Source organism: Orcinus orca, chromosome 3, assembly GCF_937001465.1.
Source record: "Orcinus orca chromosome 3, mOrcOrc1.1, whole genome shotgun sequence".
In the NCBI taxonomy this organism is placed as follows: Eukaryota; Metazoa; Chordata; class Mammalia; order Artiodactyla; family Delphinidae; genus Orcinus; species Orcinus orca.
In genome coordinates this window covers 120,419,626-120,431,776 of record NC_064561.1, presented here as the reverse complement: position 1 = coordinate 120,431,776, position 12,151 = coordinate 120,419,626, and the positions used below count along the sequence as shown (strand labels likewise).

The 12,151-nt window shown below is 39.4% G+C and overlaps 1 long non-coding RNA gene across 1 annotated transcript in view; it reads right to left on the bottom strand.

The window, feature by feature from the left end:
* Nucleotides 1-7,931: 7,931 nt before the first annotated feature.
* LOC117197362 (uncharacterized) overlaps nucleotides 7,932-12,151 on the bottom strand; it is a 47,598-nt gene continuing 43,378 nt past the window's right edge. Inside the window, exons 3-4 of the long non-coding RNA XR_004477940.2 lie at nucleotides 9,630-9,846; nucleotides 7,932-7,973 (exon numbers count right to left, since the gene is read on the bottom strand). This is a non-coding gene — a long non-coding RNA (uncharacterized LOC117197362). The remainder of the gene's footprint in view (nucleotides 7,974-9,629; nucleotides 9,847-12,151) is intronic.

Sequence of the window (12,151 nt, the reverse complement as noted above, 5' to 3'; positions counted from 1 at the left end):
AGTTGGTGGTGTAGAGCAGCTGCAGTCGGTTCTGAGATACGTTGCGGAGAGTGTGACCAATACTGCAGGGAAATAGCCTGACTCATACCCTCAGCACCTGAGCACTCACAGTCAGAAGGCCACTCTCTAGCACCCCCATGCACTCTGCTACCATCAGCTGAATTCTATACTTACTAAGATTCAGGTTATTTGTTCCTCAGCCTGTTTCATGCCAGTTAAATGTGTCGTTATTAATAATAAATAAAATATATAAATATATGAAATATGAATGCAAAAAGAAAAGTTGTTTCTATGAAAACTTGGTTGACTATTTTGAAAACATTCAATAAAGGTAAGTTGCTGGGCACTGGTTAAAGTGGAAAAGCAATTATAAAAATTTAGATGGACTTTGCATTCAGTTTGTCCAACAGGTGTCTTTAAGTTTTTGCTTCCTTTTAAAGAAATTATAACTGGAAATAGTACTGGATATACTATGGGTGCAGTTTATGCATGAAAGATAAGGTAGAACTCCAACCAACTGACCAACATTCAAAGAAAAAGCCTTTATATCAAAAGCTTGGCAAAAGAATGCAGTTATTTTAATTTAAAATACAAATTTGATGTGTATATCCATGATATTTTTATGATTCATCTCTTTAACATCTTCCATTAACCAACCAACTCCCTGTCCTGATTGCATTTGATTAAAGGGTCTCTGTGGAACTCCCTCATTCATTATTCTGTTGAGATCCAAGGAATGAGGAATTCCCATGACCAGTCTCTTCTTCAAGGTACAGGGCAGTAGCATTTCATAAAGGAGGAAGTTCTAAAGACCTTGTGTAATTCAAAGCTTTAATTCCAGCCTAATCATGAACAAAAAAGGACAGGTATTCCTAGTTATCAGCTAAAAGTGGCACCATGATTGTGTTACCGACCTTCCAGAGTGGGTCCCCAACAAGAGTCCTTCTGCCTGGTGTTGTTCGTGCTGATAGAAGGAGACCGAGTTTGGTTCAGAAGCGAAGGAAAGTTTTATTCTTTGATCAAAGAATGGAGAGGTGGGAGCTCCCGCTCTGGAGTACACACTCTCTGAGACGGGCGGTTGGCGGGACCAGTTTATAGGGTTCATCTGCGGAGGGAGGGGCAGAGTCCTTGCCCGTTGGGGCAGGTGTGTTGCGAAAGGCACACCATATCTCAGTGCCAGCATCTCTGCACTGGGAACTCCAATCCCATGTCTTAGGTGCAAGGCCTCTGCAGGGCCCTGCTACAGGCAACTGAAACTAGACTAAGCACAAAAGAAGTGGTTAGACCTTATATTGTATCATCTAGATTCCATCTTATTTTTCCCAGGACCCCAGTGGGCTTTGCTGGTGACAATAGCGATAGCAAAACCCAATTTATAAAAATCCCTAACATACCAGCTTTGAAATTGAGATTCTTGATAAATTTAGAAGCAGTTTCAGAATTTGCATTCTTTCCATTTTGTGCACAAAGACGTTACTATTTTATACTACATCATTTCAAATTGTCCTGTATCAGAAGCAACTCTCTTTTTCTGGGACAGTAGAAGTAAGCCTCCTAAAGAAGATGGTTCCAGGCAACACCTCTCTTCTTGATGACGCAGGTCTCTCCCCTTGAGCTTCGTTTTGGCATAGAGGCTTATGCTCATTACAAGCGTTGACCTTCTCTGAGCTTTTCCCTGGAATAAGTCACTTTTTTAAGCTCTTCTCTTTCTTCAGATGCTATGAGTCTCTAGCAATATCAGTGGGCTTCAGCTCATTTAAGTTCTTCTTGAAGCTTGTGAATGACTTTGCAGGTTGTTTTATTTTAAAGTATAGGACCGAGATATTTATCTACAAATAAGTTTAACATATCTAGGCAATTTGATTTCTTCAACATGTCTTTCTCCATCGCTAGGTCTCTGACCAGAATGTCAACTCTAGTCCCTTAATAATACTTTCAGATGACCTGTTAGAGTCCTTCAGGTTAAATATGAGGCACTGATACACATTATCTTGGCTCTACCAAATGGCTTTGACCAGAGCTTCTCATACTGAATTCTAGGACCTGGAAAGGTCAAGAGGCAGTTCTGAGGGCATTACAGAAATCAGAGGAGCAGAGACAAGGACTCCAGCAAAAGGAACTGTTCTCTTCCTCTGTGCCTTCTGTCTGAATTTCCCAATTTTATTCTGAAATAGCTCCTTTACCTGGAGCCCCCTTATGCAGTTACATCAATCAACTGACCTATGTGTAATGCCCAGAAATTGAGCAGAAACAAGGCCCCAGCCCCTAAACTCCCAAACTTGTTAAAAGGACATGCACGATGTTTAGGCCCTTGATTCTTTTTTATAGCAGCTTTTCTGAAAAGTAAGTCACATATTATGAAATTCAATCTTTTAGATGTACAATTCAGTGGTTTTGAGTGTATATATATACTGTTGTGCAACCATCACTATGTGATTTCACAGCATTTTCATCACCCCAAAAAGAAACCCCAAACTCACTAGAGTCACTCCTCATACCAGCATCCTTTCAGCTCTAGACAACTACTACCTTTGTCTCTATGAATCTGTTTATTCTGGATATTTCATATAAATGGAATCATACAATATGTGACCTTTTTTGTATCTGGTTTATTTCACATAGCATAATGTTTTCAAGGTTTACCCATGTTGTACCATATATTAGTATATCTTTTTTTTTTTTTTTTTTTTTTTGTTGGTACGCGGGCCTCTCACTGTTGTGGCCTCTCCCGTTGCGGAGCACAGGTTCCGGACGCGCAGGCTCAGCGGCCATGGCTCACGATCCCAGCCGCTCCGCGGCATGTGGGATCTTCCCGGATCGGGGCACGAACCCGGCAGGCGGACTCTCAACCACTGCGCCACCAGGGAAGCCCAGTTAGTATATCTTTTATAGCTGAATAATATTCCATTTTATGGATATATCACATTTGTTTATACATTCATCTTTTCTTTGCTTTTTTTAAACATCTTTATTGGAGTATAATTGCTTTACAATGGTGTGTTAAGTTTCTGCTGTATAACAAAGTGAATCAGCTATACATATACATATATCCCCATATCGCCTCCCTCTTGTGTCTCCCTCCCACCCTCCCTATCCCACCCCTCTAGGTGGTCACAAAGCACCGAGCTGATCTCCCTGTGCTCTGTGGCTGCTTCCCACTAGCTATCTATTTTACATTTGGTAGTGTATATGTATATATATATATATATGTATATATATTCATCTTTTGATGGACGTTTGGGTCTTTTCCACCTATCTGCTATTGTGAATAGAGCTGCTGTGAACACTTGTGTACAGAGTTTTATTTGAACACCTGTTTTCAATTCTTTTATGTATGTGCCTAGAAGCAGAGTTGCTAGGTTATATGGTGATTTTATGTATAACTTATTGAGAAATTGCCAAACTGTTTTTCATAGCAGCTGCACCATTTTGCATTCCCAACAGCATTGTATGAGAGTTCCAGTTTATCCACATCCTCTCCAATACTTGCTGTTTTCTATTTCAAAATATTATTATGGCCACCCTCATAGATATGAAGTGTCATAAGGTCAGTCACCTCATTCGTGTTTTTTTGCATTCCTGGATAACTGACAATATTGAGCATCTTTTCATGTTCTTATTGGACATTTGTATACCTTCTTTGAAGAAATATGTATTCAAGAAGTTTGTCCAAGAGATATGGGAACATATGTATATGTATAACTGATTCACTTTGTGATAAAGCAGAAACTAACACACCATTGTAAAGCAATTATACGCCAATAAAGATGTAAAAAAAAAATTGCATAGTCTGTTGTTTTGTTCTTGAGTTGTGTGATGGTGAATTTTATGTGTCAACTTGGCTAGGCTATGGTACCCAACTGTTTAGTCAAAGACTAGTCTATGTGTTGATATGAAGGTATTTTGTACATGTGATTGCCATTTATAGTTGACTTTAAGTAAAAGAGATTACCCTTGATAATGTGGGTGGGCCTTAATTCTATCAGCCTTAAGAGCAAAATCTGAGGTTTCCTGAAGAAGAAAGAATTCTGCCTCAAGACTAGAAATCTTGCCTGAGTGTCCAGCCTTTAGGCCAGATCCCATAACATTGTGAGCCAATTCCTTAAAATAATCTCTTCATATGCATGTGTGTGTGTGTGTATAACTACATATATAATATATATGTATATATGCTTATATATATTATATATTTATAAATAAATATTATATATTTATATATGTATATATATGTGTATACACATATATAATATGCAAACACGCTCACACGGTATACATATACATCCTATTGGTTCTGTTTCTCTGAAGAACTCTGACGGATAAAAATTGCTAAAGTTCTTTATACATTTATATATTCTGGATACTAGACCCTTATCAAATATATGAAAATAGAATCCATGTTTGGTTAAGCCACTTCAGCTGAGTTTGTTACATGCAGCCGTAAAATCCTAAATGAATCTCATAAGGGTTTTAGAGAATCAGATAGGATAATGCATGTAGAACAATTAAAACAGTGCTTAATACATAACTCAATGTTATTATTATTTTCACACATCTGAATTCATTTAGAGAAATGAGCCCTGCTCACTGAGGCTTAAAGATATTATTCATTATTCAGTAAATGCTTATGAATTCCTATTATGTATAACACACTATATGATGCAAGGTCAGCTTCATAGCATGCGGTCTGTGCAGTCATACAGGGCCCTGTGCCTGGTTTAATGCTCTGTTGTCATCATCTTAAAATTCTTATCAAGTCTTGAACAAGAGGCTCTGCATTTTTATTTTGTACTGGGCCCTACAGATTATGTAGCCACTCCTGTTATAATGAATAGAAAATTCTTTTTGCTCAGAACAGTAACTGATGTTTCTAAAAATTACCATGTGTTATTCAGAAAATAAAAATTTTTGCTGAATATACTCTGTTTCAGAAGACTGAGAAATATACAGAAATATCTTACCAAACACAATGTAAATAAATGAAGTTTTGACATGTAACAGGTAAGCTTACATTATCTGAAAAATTCACTTATTTAGAACAGTCAAGTGCCTGATAAATGAAATATCAATATATTTTGCAATAACAAGAAAGAGAGAAACTGTAGGTTTTGTTATGGTAGTAGTTATTCGGGGTTGGGGAGTTTACACTGCTGAGGTTTTGGGGGTTATGAAATAAAATTTTTGAATTAGGTATCTTCTCCCAGTTATGATTGGTTACATACAGGAGCTCGCTGAGAGACATTGGACAAATTGCTTAACTTCTCTAAATCTTAGTTTCTCTTTCTGGAAAAATGAGGATAACATACAGCTCACAAGTCTATGCAGAGAATCAGATATTTAGCACTGTGTCATATGAGGTACAATAAATGTGCTTTTCTCTGAATTTTCTCTTTCAAAGATGTATTGAGCACGTACTATGTGCTATGCCTCATTCTAACCATTCTGGACGTGTAGCTGGGTAAAGGTCCTTGTTCTCAAGGAGATTATATTCTAGTAAAGAAGGACATGATAAGTATGAAGAGAGATAAATATAATCACTTCAGGCTGCAATAAGTGTTAATGAGGGTTAAATGGGTGGGGGGCTGCTCTAGCTAAATGGGGGGGGGGGTCAGGGAAAAGCTCTCTGGGAAGGTGATGTGTGAATTGAGATCTGAAAGATGAAAACGAGGAAGTCAGGTGAGGATCCCAGACAAACACATTCTTAGCAAAAGGCACGGCAAGAACAAAGGTCCCAAGAGTGAAATGAGCTTGGCTTTTGTGGAGACAGTGACCAGAGCACAGGAGTCAGGGAGCGGGGTGGCCTGTGAGAGCAAGAGGACAGACAGGTGCCAGGTCAGGAAGGGCTTTGAGGACCAAGGACAGCAATTTGAATTTTATTCTGGTTCACAGAAAAGCCTTTGGAGGGTTTCAAGTAGGGAAACTCTATAATCCAATTTTATGCTTCAGGAAGATTCCTCTAGCTGGCTGCTCTGTGGAGGACTCAGAAGGACTGAAGGTTGGCAAGAGTGGTGGCAGTGACCACTTACTGGGGGTGTTGCATTAATCCAGGAAAAGGAAGATGGGGGCTTCGACTATGGTTGTGGTCTTAGGAGATGGTAAGAGGTTGGATTTAGGATATACTTCAGAAGCAGAACTGACAGGACTTACAGTTGGACTGAATATAAGGGTTAGGAAAGGAGAGAGCTTTTCGTTTTTCCCTGATGAAAAATTTAATACATGTTCACTATAGAGAACTTGGAAAATTCAGGAAAGTATTCAGCAGGCTACCTGTTTTAATATGTAAACTTAGCTTTTTCTTGCACAAGAAGAAGTCTATTATTATTGTTACCCTTTTGAAGATTTCGGTGTACCTTAGCTTATTAGAGGCATGGGGGATTATTCAAGTTAGAAAACAGAGAGAGAGAGGGAGAAGGAGAGGGAAAAAAAAATACCTGTTTCACCCTGTTTAATACAGACTTTCCTAACCATAGTTGAACTTTTAATTTTTTTGGTGGTTGTTTTGTATAACATCTACTATCAGCTCTATCAACGATCACCAGAAAACAAGATCTAATACTGCACTGGATCTTTTCCTCTCTTTCTCACTGTTTCCCTTATGTATAGAGTTAGATTTGCAGGTTCTAAACTCAGGACCATTTACTGAGTGCACCAACACAGTTCTTGCACTGGCTTTATTCCTTCTCTTAATATTCTAGGAGGCAGGGACTTCCCTGGTGACACAGTGGCTAAGAACCCGCCTGCCAATGCAGGGGACACGGGTTTGAGCCCTGGTCCAGGAAGATTCCATATGCCTCAGAGCAACTAAGCCTGTGCACCACAACTACTGAGCCTGTGCTCTAGAGCCCGCGAGCCACAACTACTGAGCCCGCGTGCCACAACTACTGAAGCCCACATGCCTAGAGCCTGCACCCCGCAACAAGAGAAACCACCATGAATGAGAAGCCCGCGCACCGCAACGAAGAGTGAACCCTGCTTGCCACAACTAGAGAAAGCCCGTGAGCAGCAACAAAGACCCAACGCAGCCAAAAATAAATAAAATTAAAAAAATATATATTCTAGGAGGCACATGGTGTCTGGATTACATTGTTCTATAGTATTTTCAACTGTCTTGCTAATCCACTGCTGTTTCTTCTAACAGTTATTCTTACAAAAGCGGTAGGGAACTTGTATAAAATTATGTTTAAAATTGACATTGTCTTCCAAATATCTTATTTTTCTCTTAATGGAGAAAGTGACAGCCAGTGGAATATGAACTACATTGATAACATACAACTAGTAGCAATGAAAGAAACTGAGTTTTAAACTTGAGAATGCACATCTAAGGTGTTTATAAATTTATACAGTCAAATGTCCTTAATTTAATGCTCCATTTAATTTGTAATTTGGGAGCGACAACACTGGGTATTTAGTGAGGTTCCAAGTATCCAGGGCAGGGGTTGGGGGAGAGGGAGATGGTAGAACAAAAATATTTCCTTTGTCTTTTGTGACTTGAAATTGTCTAAAATGTGATGAAGAAAAAATACCTCATTTAAAAAATACATTTTGGGATAGGTATTGGTAATAATAATTAATAATGAGTGCTTTTATGCCCCAGAAGCAATTGGTGCTGCTTGTCCCATTAAGGTGGACATGGTGAGCCTTGATTATACTCAGCTTAATTTGAAGATTTTAATAAAGGAAAAAATTTGTAGGAAGTGTGGTATATTATCATACTTAAAACAGCCAATTAAATTAGTCTCCTGATACCGGCTACTTTATAAATTCATTTATCACACAAGTTATTCTGACCTTTCCACCTCTTCCTGGATAAGGATGGTAGCAATTTCCCAGTAGCAAAATTATTGATTTTTTTTCTTTTTTTTTTTTTTTTTTACAGAGCTTCTTTTCCAGTTTGAGTTTCCTTTCTTTCTGCACTTCTATTCTTGAATCCCCTTCTGAGAGACTGGAGTCCCATTTACACACTGGCAAGAAAAATGCTGTTTGGAAGGATATGGGAAGCTGCATCTTAACGTCCAAGCTAATTAGCCACACCTAAACAGTTTACGAAGGCATTTTGCTCAATATGGAGTATTTCCCTTATTCAATAAACAGAAGAAAGTGTTGATCATCTATTGAAGCTTGGCATACTCGCCAAGCAAATGTCAATCCTTTTTTACACCATTCAGTTTCATGGGCTCTAATGCCTTTTTCCTAAATTTTAATGTTGATTCCTACCTGTTAAATGATGATCCATTTCTCACATGCAATATTGACATAGATCATTCACTCAGCTAATTGAAAATGTTTCCCTTTATCAACAGTTTTTCATGGTTCAGGGGCACGACATCTCTTTCTAAAAAATAATTAGAAGGTGACTCTAGCCTTTTACCAGATTTGAGAGATTTGAAGAAAATAACTATCCTTGCAAAAATTGCATTTGAAGTCAGTCTTTCTAAAAGATAAAGATAAAGAATTTTCCAGAGAAATAAGGGGGGCAGGGGTCATGGATGGAAGAGAACTTCCATTTACTGAGTACCCATTATAAGCCAGAAACTGTGCTTGGAGTTTTACATGAGTTTTTTCCTTTAACACCATGAGGTGTTTATTTATTTGCATTCTGTGGTGAAACTGAGGCCTGGAGAGGTCAAGTAACTCATGCAATCAGCTGATGGATACTTGGCCTGGGCTCTAACACCAAGTCTGTTGGACTAGATGCCATGCTCCTTCCATCTCACTGTACTTTGCTGCTTCAGTTGGCAAGATCAATGGGGTCCCCATACTCTGAGGGTTGCAGCAACTCAGTGATCAGAGCTGGTTCAGATTCAGAGTTCCCTTGACTGTTTTCTCGGTGGTGTTGATAGAGGCGTGGGAGGCTCTTATCCCATGTAACTTTGATCTCTCACCCATGGTCAAAAGCAGGCAGTCTCTTAGCGTGAGGCTGAGATACTGAAAAGCTCCGTGCGCTCTTACACAAAGAAGCAAGACTATCACTGCTTCCTATCAGTGTTGCTCTTTGTTTTCTCTTGGTAGCTGGGATTTTGTTCTAAGGAAGGACACTATTATACATTTTCCTCTGTGCTACTCACACATTTGCTGATAGCTACTCAACCAAGTACATGAATTACTGAAAGGTTCAATCACCTATTATTTTAGACTATTACTCATAGTAATAAACTGTTGGGATATCTACTGAAGAGAGACCAACAAAGCATCATAAAAGCAGCATTCCTGTGCTTATACACGTTCATAAAGATCAGCGCTAAGAAGAATTTCCATATTGCTTTGGATGTTAAATTTCCCTAAACATACATAGTCCAATTTTCTCAGGCCACCCTTCAAAGGACTATCTAGTTCTTTTAAAACAAATAAAAAATATGTGTAGCTCAGTATTGAGAGGGAAGCCTGGTCTCAGGGATTCTTTTGTTTTTACAAAATATATTGGCATTTCCTCCTACCAAAATACCTATGACTTGTCCAGGAAGAAGCATCTTGATCCAGAGCTATCTGAATTATTTTTCTAGCTTCAGTTAGCACTCTTCAGGAAAAAGTCAGCCTCTTGAGCTCCAGCCTTTATATCTTGGGGCACTGTCTGAGATGACCTAGATAACCTGAGTGAGGCAGGATGGACTAGAAAAGGCAGGTTAAGGAGTTACCTCTCCTACAAGGGTGAGGCAGGCAGTGGGGGCACAGGCCCAGCTGCAGGCGCTGGAAGTGAGTCCAGTCCAAGAGCAAAGGAAGTCTGCATCTGACCTGGTTGTTGTCTAGCCAGAAGGCTGCCAGCTTGGGGCTTGATGCCAAAGGAAGAATCCAGAAGCTGTTGGAGATTGAGAGTTCCAGACCTTTGCCTGAGGTTCAGGAGCAGCCTGGGGACTGAAAAATAGGATCAAGGTGAGCTTTAGTTCTAGAAGAACCCATAATAGTTAAATTACCAAGGAGAAGAAACACAAAAGGGCAGCAGTTACAAGACCAATGAATACGGTGGGAACAGGTCTTCCAAGCCTGGGTATCAGAGCTAAAGCAGACACTGAATTCCAGGCTTAATTTCCTTAAGTCATTCCTGAATAATGTTGGGCCTGGGGAGCTCGGATGTAGGGAATGGGTTGTCAGAATAGCTGCATTTGGAGCCCAGGGACCCCCTAGGAGGACAACATCAGGGACTGGGGAAAAGGCCATGGGGACAGGCTGTATTCACTGAGGTTGTACATCTGTGTTTCAGGAAGTCAGGCTGGAAAGAAAGGGCACAGGTACTCCAGATGAGGGCTCTGGGAAAAACATGCCTTCTTTCTATTGCTGTTGGCTCTTCTGAGGCTGTGGAGATCCACCTCTTTTGTTCTCCCTGGGACCCTATTAAAAGGTTTCTTGTGTTCAATTTGTATGTGGTTTTCCCATTCCTATGGGTTTCCTGAAAATTCGAATACAGGTTTCAGATGACCCAGTAATAATTTATAGATACCATGGCTCAATGACTTAGCCCTGGAGACTCCTACCTCTTAGAGAGTCTGCTACTTGTTGAATATTGAAGGATCCAGCAGAGCAACACAGAGCCAAAACCACATATGGAGTTAGAGCCCCATATGGCACTAGAGTGGAATTAATTGGAGTAGCAATTGCCATTCTATTTCACATAATTTTGTGTTTTTATTCCATGGAATTTTAGCCACAAGAACGTTATTCACAGGATGTGTCTGTGGCATGTTTTGCACTGACGAACAAAAGGGAACACTGCATCGACCACGATGCAATTACACTTCCTTCTGCACAACTTCATCCATGCCTGACATGTGGAATCTGCCCAGGACTGGCTGTGAACCCTGCAAAACCGCTGTACGATAAATTATTGTCTTCATGCCTCAGAAGGCTGTGTCACATTTGCCTGCAACCATTGTACAGACCTACCTTTTAAAAATAGATGTGTTTTTGCACTCTTGAAACTACTTATTTTCTTACTCTTTGTCACAACCAGCCTAGTTTAAGCTGACGGTAAAAAGAGGTTTTGGAGGTTTTCCACCACAAGGTTATTTAAAGTTCTTTGAGCTGCCGCCAGACCTTCATTTAGCATTTTAATAAACTTCCTGGGCCAAGGAGTAATTTTCCTGTATCCTCTTTGTCCTCAGCATGAAGTAATAGTACAAAAGAGGGTCATCATTTTTAGGCCAGTCATCTGCATGAATTATAAAATTATCCTTACGAATAACCAGATATAAGGTCTGGGATAGAGAAAAGGCGATCAGACTTTTTTCTGTGGTTAACATTAAAAAGGGGTGGTCATAGACACATCAAGGGTTTAAGAAAGTGCCAACAGAAATATTTTTCACACAGATAGTTAGAAAGGACTTTAAAAGAAACTGCACATACAGTCAAGTTACAGGAAGATAACTAGAATTAAATTGCCTCAACTTTTGCTTGCTGGTGGTGTCCTTATCTGGAGCCTCTCTAAAGGCAGAAGTACCAATAGACTCCCATGTTTACATGGTGATATGGAAATCGGCCTCCAAGACAGTTGTAAGGCTCCCCAGAGAATTTTTTGGAAACTGCATCTCTGGGTGCGGTGTGATGTCACTTTTCAGTGTTTCTAGGCATTGTGCCAAAACTCAGTTTCAGGAAAATAATTGCAAAAATGTTTAAATAATTTGCATGATGTTTCTGAAAGCAAAGGAAAAGCTGCCTGCTCCATTCCCAAAGGAGATTTCAAGACACAATCAATGTTGGGCCACAAAAACACTGTTTAGACAGAATAATTATCAGCCCTTCCCTTCTCTTTCATTATTAAACTGAGGTCTATTCCCTCTGAGGGTTTCACCTGGCATATGGAAAGACTGTTTTGCTAAGTCCCCTTTATGGATGTTCAAACAGGCTAAGTAAATTCAGAGTTTACTAAATTGGCTCTTTCATGTACATCATTTGACATGAAGTTGCTTCTACGTCATGATTAGCTTTTTTGTTTCTATTTCATGTTATAATCAAGTATGATGGAATTATATAGGATGGTTTCAAACTACCAGAATTCTTGAAAATGTATCCCAATGCTGAGTTCATTTCATTCATTATTGACACCTTTAAACTGAGCTCAAAGAACCCTAAGTGACAGGGTCATCAAAACAACACACAGAAGGATGCAGTGGGTGGAATCGTATTAAGACAAAAAAGTGAAGTCGTGTTTAAATTGTGTTACAGC